This window comes from Pan troglodytes, chromosome 1 (genome assembly GCF_028858775.2).
Source record: "Pan troglodytes isolate AG18354 chromosome 1, NHGRI_mPanTro3-v2.0_pri, whole genome shotgun sequence".
Classification (NCBI taxonomy): Eukaryota; Metazoa; Chordata; class Mammalia; order Primates; family Hominidae; genus Pan; species Pan troglodytes.
In genome coordinates this window covers 144,808,597-144,820,175 of record NC_072398.2, presented here as the reverse complement: position 1 = coordinate 144,820,175, position 11,579 = coordinate 144,808,597, and the positions used below count along the sequence as shown (strand labels likewise).

At 36.6% G+C, this 11,579-nt stretch overlaps 1 protein-coding gene across 2 annotated transcripts in view; it reads right to left on the bottom strand.

Annotated features, from left to right (window-relative positions):
- Window positions 1–268: 268 nt before the first annotated feature.
- ODF2L (outer dense fiber of sperm tails 2 like) overlaps window positions 269–11,579 on the bottom strand; it is a 117,779-nt gene continuing 106,468 nt past the window's right edge. Inside the window, exon 21 of one of the 2 annotated variants that reach the window (XR_010153366.1) lies at window positions 269–1,167. The gene's annotated coding sequence lies outside the window, so the exon portion shown is untranslated. The remainder of the gene's footprint in view (window positions 1,168–11,579) is intronic. The other variant, XR_010153379.1, reaches the window with a different exon arrangement.

Below are 11,579 nucleotides of genomic sequence, written 5' to 3'. Positions count from 1 at the left end.
AGTGGCATCAGTGATTCAAGACTGTCTCCTACCCTCTTCAATGCCTCTTTCAGCAATATGAATTTAAAACTAGGTACTGTGGGTGCTTGCTTGATTTTTTGTTCTTATGAAAGTGCTTTTTTCATGTAGATGGTTATTAAATTGGTATCCTTGTGGGGCTGGAGTGGGACAATCAGTGGAGCTTTCTATTCGGCCAACCTGCTCTACTCCTTTTCTTCCATAGTCAAAGTTTCAGGGACACACTGATTAGAGTCAAACTATCAAAATTCACAAGATAAAAACATTTTATTCACAAGCTTTCAACACCATTGTGTTTAAAAACGTGTTCAAAAGTTAGTCCTGCTCTCAAATGTCCCATTTGGCAACAATTTTGTTAGGTCCAATAAAATTCCTATTCACTAGATTTTAAAGTATTTAAATATGGCTGCTTTGAATGTTTTGAAGCCACAGCTGGTGCCAATGTGTTGATAAAAATTATTTGGGAAAGCAAGTACAAGAATACAGATGACATTGATATACTTTCCAGGCAAGGTGTGTAGATCAAATGTCAAGCTATACTTGCCAGCTCTGATGAATAATTAGTGGAAACTTAGACATTAGCACATGGCAGTATGTAGTTGAATAAAGAAAATTAAACACAATTTTAGAGTCTTACCATGTGCTCTCTTCCACTGGTTTCTATCACTGAGACTATGATATAAGTGGTTCTATGCTATTTTCTCCCCTTTACCTGCCACCAAACAAAATTAAATAATGTTACTCTCCTATTTGTTTAGTATTATACATCTTGTAAAGTACTTTTACATGCATTGCTAATTTAGCCCTCACATACAAATAAAACGGAGTTTGTGAAACCGGCAAGGAAGGCATTATTATTCATATTTTAAAAACTAAGAAAAGTGAAGTAACCTATGCAAAAATCAAGAAAAACAGTAAACCCATGATTTTTTTTGAAGTGCCCCAACTGTCAGTGCATCAACAAAAATTAACTCAAACACTCTGGAACTCATCAAACATTTAGAAACCTTTGGCTCACATCCTTAGGGGCCAGACCAGCTCCAGAGGGACCAAGGAACAAGAATGGAGTTGGAGTGGGCTCCAGAAGCCCACTCTTGAAGCTCTATGAGTCTATTCAAGATGAATGAATTGCGGGATCGCTCTTAGGATCTGAAAGGAAAAGAGGGTATCAATTCTAGGATGTTGTGTTAAGTTACAATTGTATGTTCTAGTGGGTGGAATTGAGAGTATTTCTAATATCCAACAGCGTTAATAATACTGATACTGTCAACTAAAAAAAAAAAAAAAAATTAAGCATCTGCCTTTGCTTATACATGGCTAGGTCTCAAATATTTCCAAACCATATGTGGATTTAACATGGATTTGATGATACTGTATAGCTGCTTTTTGATTTCTTGGTTGATTTTTTTGAGGTAGGGATGTTGGAAAGAGAACAGAAAAGGCCAAATGGAAAGGATTATTGCCAGAAAAATGTTTTAGTCCATGTTTCATTTCAAATTGTTGGATTTAAGAGTTCAATTTTGTTTGAGTTTATAATTTCCTGATGTTTTTGCTTAATTCACTTAAAGCAGATATATAACTGAATGTCTATAAGTTATTCTCATGATGTCATCTATAAATTACTTAATTCATGATATATATGTAGGTATATATGTAAAACATAGAACTGAGACTAAAAAATGTGGAGATTAGAGCGGCATAAGAGAATATTAATATTGTATGCCCTAACATGGTAGAAATTATAACAAAAACATTGAAAGAGAAATTGGAAAGAAAGTGGGTAAAAAAAAATATTGATTTTCCCAGATGTGTACTATCTGGAGTAAAAAGATATCACTTAAAAGTGACACATAAGTAAATCTATATGAATATTTCACAATACAGTTGTAAATTCTAAAGCTAGTGACAGAGATGAGGTAGGGAAAGGAGGAAAAGTATGAAAGATCTCAATTTTATATTTACTCATATAAGGGAACAAAAGATATGAATAACTAAGAATATTAAATAAAGCTGTAATTACAAAGGTGACAGTGAAAACAAAATTGCAAATCTTTTAAAATATCAGTAGAATCACATACAGAAAGCAAAGCAAAGCAAACAGAGAACAGGCCTTATGCTATACTGCCTTCTTTCTCCCAGCCTGCACCTATGGCCTTGTGAGTTCTCTATGATCAGCTGACAGAGGAAGGGAATGCCACAACTTGGTTTGCAGATAGCTCTGCGTGACAGGCAGGAACCACCTGAAAGTGGATAGCTGCAGCACTACAGCCCCTTTCTGGGCAATTACCAATCAACAATGGTAAAGGGAAATGCTCCCAGTGGACAGAACTTTGGGCAGTGCACCTGGTCATGCACTGTGCTTAGAAAGAGAAATGGCCAGATGAACCATTATATACTGATTCCAGGCCTGTGACCAGTGGTTTAGCTAGATGGCCAGGGACTTGGAAGGAGCACGATCGGAAAACTGGTGACAAGGAAATTTGGAGAAGAGGTAAGTGGATAGACTTATTTCAATGGACAAAAAACCATGAAGGTATTTGCGTCTCACATTAATGCTCACCTAAGGGTGACCTCAGCAGAGGAGGATTTTAATCAAGTGGATAGGATGACCCATTCTGTGGACACCAGTCAGCCTCTCTCCCTAGCCACTCCTGTCATTGCCCAATTGGCTCATGAACACAGTGGCCATGTGGCAGGGATGGAGGTTGTGTTTGGGTTCAGCAATACAGACTTCCATTTACCAAGGCAGACCTGGCTACAGCCACTATCACATGCCAGTCTGCTAGCAGCAGAGACCAACACTGAGTCCAAAAATGACACCACTCCCCAGGGTGATCAGCCAGCTACCTGGCGGTAGGTTGATTACTACCTTGGAACTTCTTCCATCACAGAAGGGGCAGTCTATTTCTTACTAAAATAGACTTAACTCTGGATATGGATATGCCTTCCCTGCATGTAATGCTTCTGCCAAAACTACCATCCACGGACTTACAGAAGTCTTATACACTGTCCTGGTATGCCACACAGCTTTGCTTCCAATAAGGAAAACATTTCACAGCAAAGGAAGTGCAGCAATGGGCCTATGCTCATGGCATTCACTGGTCTTACCATGTCCCCCACCATCTGAACAGCTGGTTTGACAGAACAATGAAATGGTCTTTTGAAGACGCAGTTACAGCACCAGCTAGGTGGCAGCATCTTGCAAGGTGGGGATAAGGGTCTCTAGAAGGCCGTATACACTCTGAATCAGTGTCCAATGTATGATGCTATTTCTCCCATAGCCAAGATTCATCATCCAGGAGTCATTGGGGTGGAAATGGAAGTGGCGCCCTCACTATTAGCCCTAGTGACCCACTAGCAAAAATGTTGCTTCTGGTTTCTGCAACCTCATGCCCTCAGTCTCAGAAGGAGAAAGGCTTTCACCAAGAGACATAATGATTCCATTGAACTGGAAGTTAAGTCTGCTGTCTGGTTACTTTGGGCTCTTCAAGCCTCTTAATCAACAGGCAAAGAAGTGAGTTAATACTCTGACCAGGGTGATTTGTCCCAACTACAAGGAGGAAGTTGAACTGCTATGCCACAGTGGAAGTAAGGAAGAGTATGTCTGCAATACAGAAGAGCCCTTAGGGCATTTCAGGATTACCATGCAACGTGGTTAAGGTCAACAGAAAACTACAACAGCCCAATCCAGGCAACATTACACTACTAACATCTCAAAATCTTATAGAGTGAAGATTTGGATCACTTAACCAGGTAAAGAACCATTACCAGCTGAGCTGCTTGCTGAAAACAAAGGGAATACAAAAAGGGTAGTGGATAAAGGTAAATACTAGCTATGACCACATGGCCAGCTACAGAAACAAGGACTGTAGTTGTCATTAGTGTTTTCTCCTTATTTTGTTATGAACATGCGTGACACACACACAGACACACACCTCAAATACCTTTGTTTTCTTTCTTATCATGTAAAAAAATACTGATTTTATATCATAGTATTTTTAAGTATTGTTAATTTTACATCATAATATTTAAGTTACAGGATATCAAGGAGAAGAATAAACATCACCCAAGAACTTTTCTTTCTTTTCTGAGGAAAGGGTAGGTGCTTTTTTGGTTATGTAAGGTATAGTTGTATCATGTTAGGGAGAATTATAGCCTTGTTATTGTCTTTATTTGGAGATTAAATATGGTTTAATGAGATGCATTTGGGGGCTGACTTGACAAGGGGGAGACTTGTGATGGTTAATTTTATGTGTCAATTTGATTGGGTCAGGAGTGCCCAGATATTTGGTTAAACATTGTTCTGGGTGTGTGATAGATATTTGGTTAAACATTGTTCTGGATGTGTCTGTGAGGGTGTTTCTGGATGAGATGCACATCTGAATCAGTAGACTAAGCAAAGCAGACTGCACTCCTAATGTGGGTGGGCCTCATCCAAGCCTGAATAGAACAAAAAGAAAGAGAAAAGAGCATTTACGCTCTCTGCCTGACTGTGTGTGAGCTGGAACATTGGTCTTTTCCTGCCTTCAGACTTGTACTCAGACTGAATCTTATACCATTAGCTCTCTTGGTTCTTAGGCCTTTGGACTCAGACTGGAACTAACACCATTGGCTTTCCTCAGTCTCCGGCCTTTGCACTTGGACTAGAATTCTATCATTGGCTCTCCTATGTCTCCACCTTGCCAAATGAAGATCTTGGGACTTCTCAGACTTCATAATCATGTGAGTTAATTTCATATAATGAATCTATCTATCTAACCTATTGGTTCTATTTATCTAGAGAATTCTTATTAATAAAGATTTATGAAGAACTAAGGATGTTAAATAAAGCTATAATTACAAAATAACAAAGAACAAAACCACAAACCTTTCTTAATATCAGTAGAATCACACACAGAAAGCAAAACAGAGAAAAACAGAAAAACAGAAAACAAAGCTTATAAAGATAAAAAATTTATAAATTCAGAAAATATAATATTGAATAATAAAACTAAGATTAAATATATCTTTCATATCAATAAGAGTAAGTAGGCTTAAACCAATTACAAAGAGATTTCAGATTAGTTTATTAAACCTATTCTACACTGTCTTCAAAGGATGCACTCTAGGATAAAGTATTTCAGAATGGCCAAAATGGGGGAATGACATTATCAGGCAAATGGAAAAAAAAGAGAGAGAGAAGGAGAGAATGTAAAGGTCACAGTCTAATATTACAGAATGTACAATTCATATTAACTGAGGTAAAGGAATGAATTTTATAATAAAGGTAATTCACAATAGTGATGTAACAGTAACGAAAATTTATGCTTCAAGCAATTAGAGAAGCTATAAGGAAAAACAGAAACTTACTAATAGAAGGAAACTTTAATTCACCTTTCTCAGGCCATGACAGATAAAGAGGAAAAAAGTCAGTCAGTCAGTCTAGATGACACAATGAATTAGGCAGATTTAATTATAAATATCATACACTGTATCCTGAAAAAAAGAGTACACATTCTGTTTAAGTGCCCATGATCACAGAAATTGATGATATATTAAGACTCAAAGAAAACTTAAATACATTACAAAAAGTAGAAGTGGTATGGACAACATTCTGTGATCACTATGTAATACTAGAAATTAATAATTGAATTTAAAAATGAAAAACCAATAGCTCTTGGCTTTAACAATCTCACTTAAACAATTGTTGAACCAAAGAGAAAAATACAAAACTATAATTGCAAAGCATCTAACAAACAGTAATAAGAAAACTACAAATTGCTAAAACAATAGTGAGAGGAGAGGAAATAATACTTCCATTATAAACATGAAAGACTGAAAAAATGAATTTGACATTTAACTTTAGAGGTCAAAAAAGAAACAAAATAAAATAAAGGAGAATCAAGGGAAAAAATCAATAAAGATAAAAGCAGAATTTAAGAAGTTGGAGCACAAAAACTGAAAGCTGCTGCTTTGAAAAAAGTCAATAAACATAAATTACTAACTTAGTCAAGAAAAAAATATAAAAATGTGCTAGTAAAATGAGAAGGAATAAGAGAGGAAATTACCATAAAAATGAAAAAAAATCTTAATAAATTGGATAATTTTATACTCAAGCTTAGAAAAGACATAAAATCTAAGTAGCATAATTTTCATTAACAGAAACCCAGAAATTCATCAAAGAGCTACTGCCACCTCTTGTCCATTTTCCCTGGCCAAACACCAGGTTGAAATTGTTTCTCTGAGCAATTTTACAAGATCTTCAAAAATAATTCTAGATTAATTTTATAAAGCAAGCAGGACACTTATGGTAAAATCTGATGAAAACTATCTCCAATATCATATAGAATATTAAAGAAAACTCCTATATAAATCTAGCAGTACCTTAAAAGAAAAATGTACCATTTCCAATAGGATTTATTAAAAGTCTGCAAAGGAGGTTCAATGTTAGAAAATCTATTAATCTATTGATATCTACCAATTAGTAGGCATAAGGAAGAGAATCATATGATCACCCTTACCTTCATATATGCTAAAAAGATATTTGACAAAATTTAATAACCATTCTTGATGAAATTCTTAAGAAAGTATTTATTAATGGATACATCTTTGAATGCTGAAATATAGTTATTTCACCTCCCAAATCAGTAGTACATTTCAGGGAGAAACACTAGGGCATCCCCACTCAAGAACAAGGCAAGAATGGTCCTATCATCACTATTATTTAACACTGTACCAGAAGTGCTAGCCAATGTGATTATGCAAGATAAAGAAATTAGAGATGTGAGAATTAACAAAGCAATAAAACTATCACTATATGTAAATCATATAACATATCTAGAAAATTCAAGGAGGTCAAATAAAAACTACTACAAACAAAAAAACATTTAGAAAATTAGCAAGGTACAAAATTCATATGCAAATTTTTTCATGTATACAATCAATATTCATTGAAAATATAATAGAAGAAAAGACCCCATAGCGAGGTGATGAGCCTAAAAAGAAATGTTCAAGGCTGAGTATTCTACAGACAAAAACATTAAAACATTCTTTGAAAGATAAAAGGAAGTCATGAACAAACGGAAAGGCATTTTGGATAGGAAGAGTCAATATTATCAAGATGTCGAACTTCTCTAAGTTAATTTATAAATTTAATATGATTTCAATAAAAGTAAAATCTGGGTTTTTTTAGAACCAGACTAGACCAGAAATGATTTTAAAGTTTAGATGAAAGTAAGCCAGGCATGGTGATATGCACATGTAACCCCGGCTATTCCAAGGGAGAAGGATTGCTTGAGCCCAGGAGTTTGAGACCAGCCTGGGCAACAAAACAACAACCTGTCTCAAAAAACAGAAAAAGCTCATATGGAAATAGAAACAAAAAAATAGGAAATCTCTGCAAAAGAAAAGCACCAAAGGAAGATTTTTCTCTGTCAGATAAAGCCTCAGTGATTATTATTATAATGACATATGAATAGGCAAACAGACTAACACAACAGAATGTACAGTCAGAAATAGACCTAAATCCATACGGAGTTTTAGTATATAATAAATGTGGTATCTCAAATCAGTGAGAAAAAGAGGTGCTATCAACGAGTCATCTGGGAACTACCAGGAAGCCAGATGGAGAAAAAATGTGGTTTGATGTATGCCTCACACCCTAACCCACGGTAAATTTCAAATGGGCTAGGATTTTTCCTACAGATACAAACACATAAGAATGAAATGACATTTGGATATAATTCATTGAAGCACTGTTTATAATGCAACATATTGGAAATGATCTACAAGCTCACCAATAAGGGACTGGTTAAATACATTAATAGTATATCTATAAAATGGAATACTATAATTGTTTAAAAAAGCTTTTTTATCAATATATTATATCAAAATATCTCCATGCTATAGTAAGTGAAAAAAGCTCGAGCAGGAGGTAAAATGTGTACAGTTTCCTATTATCTGTAATTTGAAATGAGAAGAAAGATAATTATTTTTATTAGCTTTCAGATAAATACAAATTCTTATCAAGGATATGATAACCTAGATGTCACATTTGGCAGGTTTCCAAATTAATCCACCTGGGGGAGGTCTATGATTCATGGCTTACATCCTATCCTTGAGTAAAGAAACTTATCCTGAGTCCCTGAAATCTTATAGTGGGTTCCTCAAACTGTTGATGCTCCATAACTAAGATGTAACTTAACTGATACTGAAAAGGACATTGATTGGTTTCTGAATGGTGAAGCTTTACTGATTGTCTTGCACGTTGAAGATTCTAGCCTGTATGTTACAAAAGACAATTCCTGTATGAGAAGCCACTCTCCCTAAACTTCCCCATAGAAGCCTTCTTCTTCCTCTTCCTCCTCTTCTTTTTCTTCCTCTTCCTCCTCCTCTGCCACCACTGCCTCCTCCTTCTCCTTCTTCTTCTTCCTTCTTTTTTTTTTTTTTTTTTCAGACAGAGTCTCACCTTGTGGCCCAGACTGGAATACAGTGGTGCAAACATGGCTCACTGCAGCCTTGACCTCCTGGGCTCAAGCGATCCTCCCACCTCAGCCCCCTAAGTAGCTGGGACTACAGGTGTGCACCACTATGCCCAGCTAATTTTTGTATTTTGGTAGAGATGGGGTTTCTTCATGTTACCCAGGCTGGTCTTAAACTCCTGAGTTAAGCCATCCTCCTGACTCAGCCTCCCAAAGTGCTGGGATTACAGGTGTGAGCCATGGTGCCCAGCTACATTTTCATACTTTGTGTTTAAGTCAGGTAAATGAATACCTACTCAAACAATTTTGATACATGTTTTTAAGTGAAAAAAAAAAACTCCTAATCATAACTAAAACGTGAAATAGGAAGGTTATGTAAACAATTTGCCAACTTGCAGAAATAAATTTCACTGGTAAATCTGTTCATAATTTTTGTATATACTTAAATATCACTTTAAGAGGAAAATGCATTTGTGATCTCTTCAGCCTAGGTCAAATTCTTCTGTCATATACTTATGACACTTATATCCATTTACTTATGACACATATCCATTTATACACATATCCATTTTGTACTTCCTTGGAGCACTCTTAATAATTAGTTAAATAATCAACTACCAAGAAATTAATCTTCCATCGTAGAATGAAAGCATCAAGAGGGCAGTGGCCAGGCCAGCCTTGCTGACTTCTATATCTCATAGTGTCTACACAGAGGATGCTCTACATTGGAGGAGGAGTTGGTGTTTCAAAATCTAAATGTTTTATTTCTAGTAAGAGGGTAAAAACAGCTATGGCCATCTCACTGCTACTTAGGTAGAGGGACTGAGGAGTACGCTTTCTGATCTTTCCACTGCTCTGCGGCTTCCTGCAGGTATTTTTGCTTTAAGAAAAGAGAGGGGAGTAAGAGCCCATTTGCAGGGGACAACTGAAGTCTCAAAAGCTGATGATGTCCTCTTGAATAAAGTTTTGGAATTTTTCCCATGTCCATTTCTCTTTTCCTCTTTTACTAAGAGAACACCCCACGCCCATCAAGTTTTGGCTAGATTAATGGCTACTCCAGTTACAGGTTACGTTTTCCACATTCTCTTGAGAAGGCTTTGAGTTTGGGTGTAGCTTCTAGGTTTTATTTTATTTTTTGAGACAGGGTCATGCTCTGTCACCCAGGCTGGAATGCAGTGGTGTGATCGTAGCTCATTGCAGCCTTGATCAGTGCTCAAGAGATCCTCCCACCTCAACTTCCCAAGTAGCTGGGACTACAGGCATGCATCACCACACCTGGCTAATTTATTTCATTTTTTATTTTAATTCTTGTAGAGAACGTATCTCCCTGTGTTGCCCAGGCTGGTCTTAAACTCTTGGGCTCAAGTGATCCTCTTGCCTTGACCTCCCGAAGTGCTGGAATTACAGATGTCAGCCACCCGCCAGGCCTAAGTTTTAGCAATGACTTCTGCTTTACGTTTTTCAAAATAAAGTTGTTCGCCCTTCATATTTTCTTTTGCTCCGTTCTGTGGCCTGGAATGTGGAACCAGTGAAGTTAATGATCACTGGAGAAAACACTTTTGATCTAGAGAGAAAAGCCAAATGTAGAAGATGGCAGAGTTGCCTCAGCAACCTGGGTATCTAGATGACTTTATGGAGCATGGCCCAGATATTCATCTTGAATTGTGATATGAGAAAGAAGCTTCTAACACATTTAAGCCCTTGTACTTGGAGCTGCTTTTTCCCCCCTTACAGTGGTTTAACTTATTCCCTAATCATGGCAACAAATACTAGTGGGGTTCTTAGTGGCAGGATCTGTTTTGTAGAGAACAGAAATCCACTCTAGCTAGTTTAAGAAGAAAGGGATTTATTGCAGCCGTTAGGTAGCTTATAAAACTTTTTGGAAGGCCAAGGAAACAATTTTGGATTATACACTGTCAGAAGTAATATAGTCAGCAGAAACATCTGGCTCACTACAGATTTATTCCAGAAGAAATCCCACTGTTGCCACTACCCTCTACAGAGCACAGCATCACTATTATCTATCTCCCTGGGTTATATGCTGGCTTGTTGATCTGCGAAGAGTATGGGAGCTGCCCATAGTGCTCTGCTGACTCGTCTCTCTGGATCATGCCATGGTGGGCTTGGGCCATGCCAGCGGAGACCCTGACTGTAGTTCTCTTTGCTTTCTCGCATTCACATCTCCTGTAAAGATGCTTTGTTTCAGTCTTTTGGAGTGTTCATTTGCTCTCACTGAATGGATGATTTCTTCTTTAGGAGTTCCTAGAAATGTGATGTTTCAAAAATTTTTGTTACAGGTTTAGCATGATAAAATGCTTTAAATGATAGATGTAATTTTCAGTAACAGAAGAGTCATACTGTCAGAATTCTGAGCCTAATTCCAGAATTATCCTTGAAAGGACAAGATTTATTGTCAAGGAATGAGTTTAAGTAATAAAGTTGGCAAGTAGTCAACATAGATCAACTTTCCATTATTAACATTCTGAGCCATATGTGAAATGACTGGAAAACAGATCTTGGAGCCATAAGGCATTAAGACTTGTTCTTCCCTTCCTGTCAATTTAAACACAAAAAGCACTTTAGGAAACCAAAGACACATGCACATTCATAAAGGGAAAAGGATTGGAGTGAACCTTTCTATTTTGCCTCTAATGCTGGAATATTCTTTCACATTCTTTCCAATATTTTAGTTAGTTTGAATCCAACTACTTTCTGTAATATTCAAGACTTTCCTCAAAAGCACTTCATTGTGGGTCAACAAGGTATGCCATCTAAATCAGATTTTCACATAACCAAGAACCAACTCTTTAGAATTGAAAACCTTTCTCATCTTATTTTTGACATAAATCTTTTTGTAGTCCATACATTTTAACCTGACTTATTAAACAAAAGATGCTCTCCGTGGTTATCTCAATGAATAGTCATTACTAGATAATGCTTTCAGAGTGAAATTCCAGCTACTTTCCAAAATTCTTTTCACTTCCTGCAGTAATGATAATCACTTTTCACTGGGACTCCCTCAAATATTTTTATGTCCCTTTCTCTCTTCAAATGTATTGTTTATAACTTATCAAGCTTAATTGAAATGTGCTAAGTAGAATC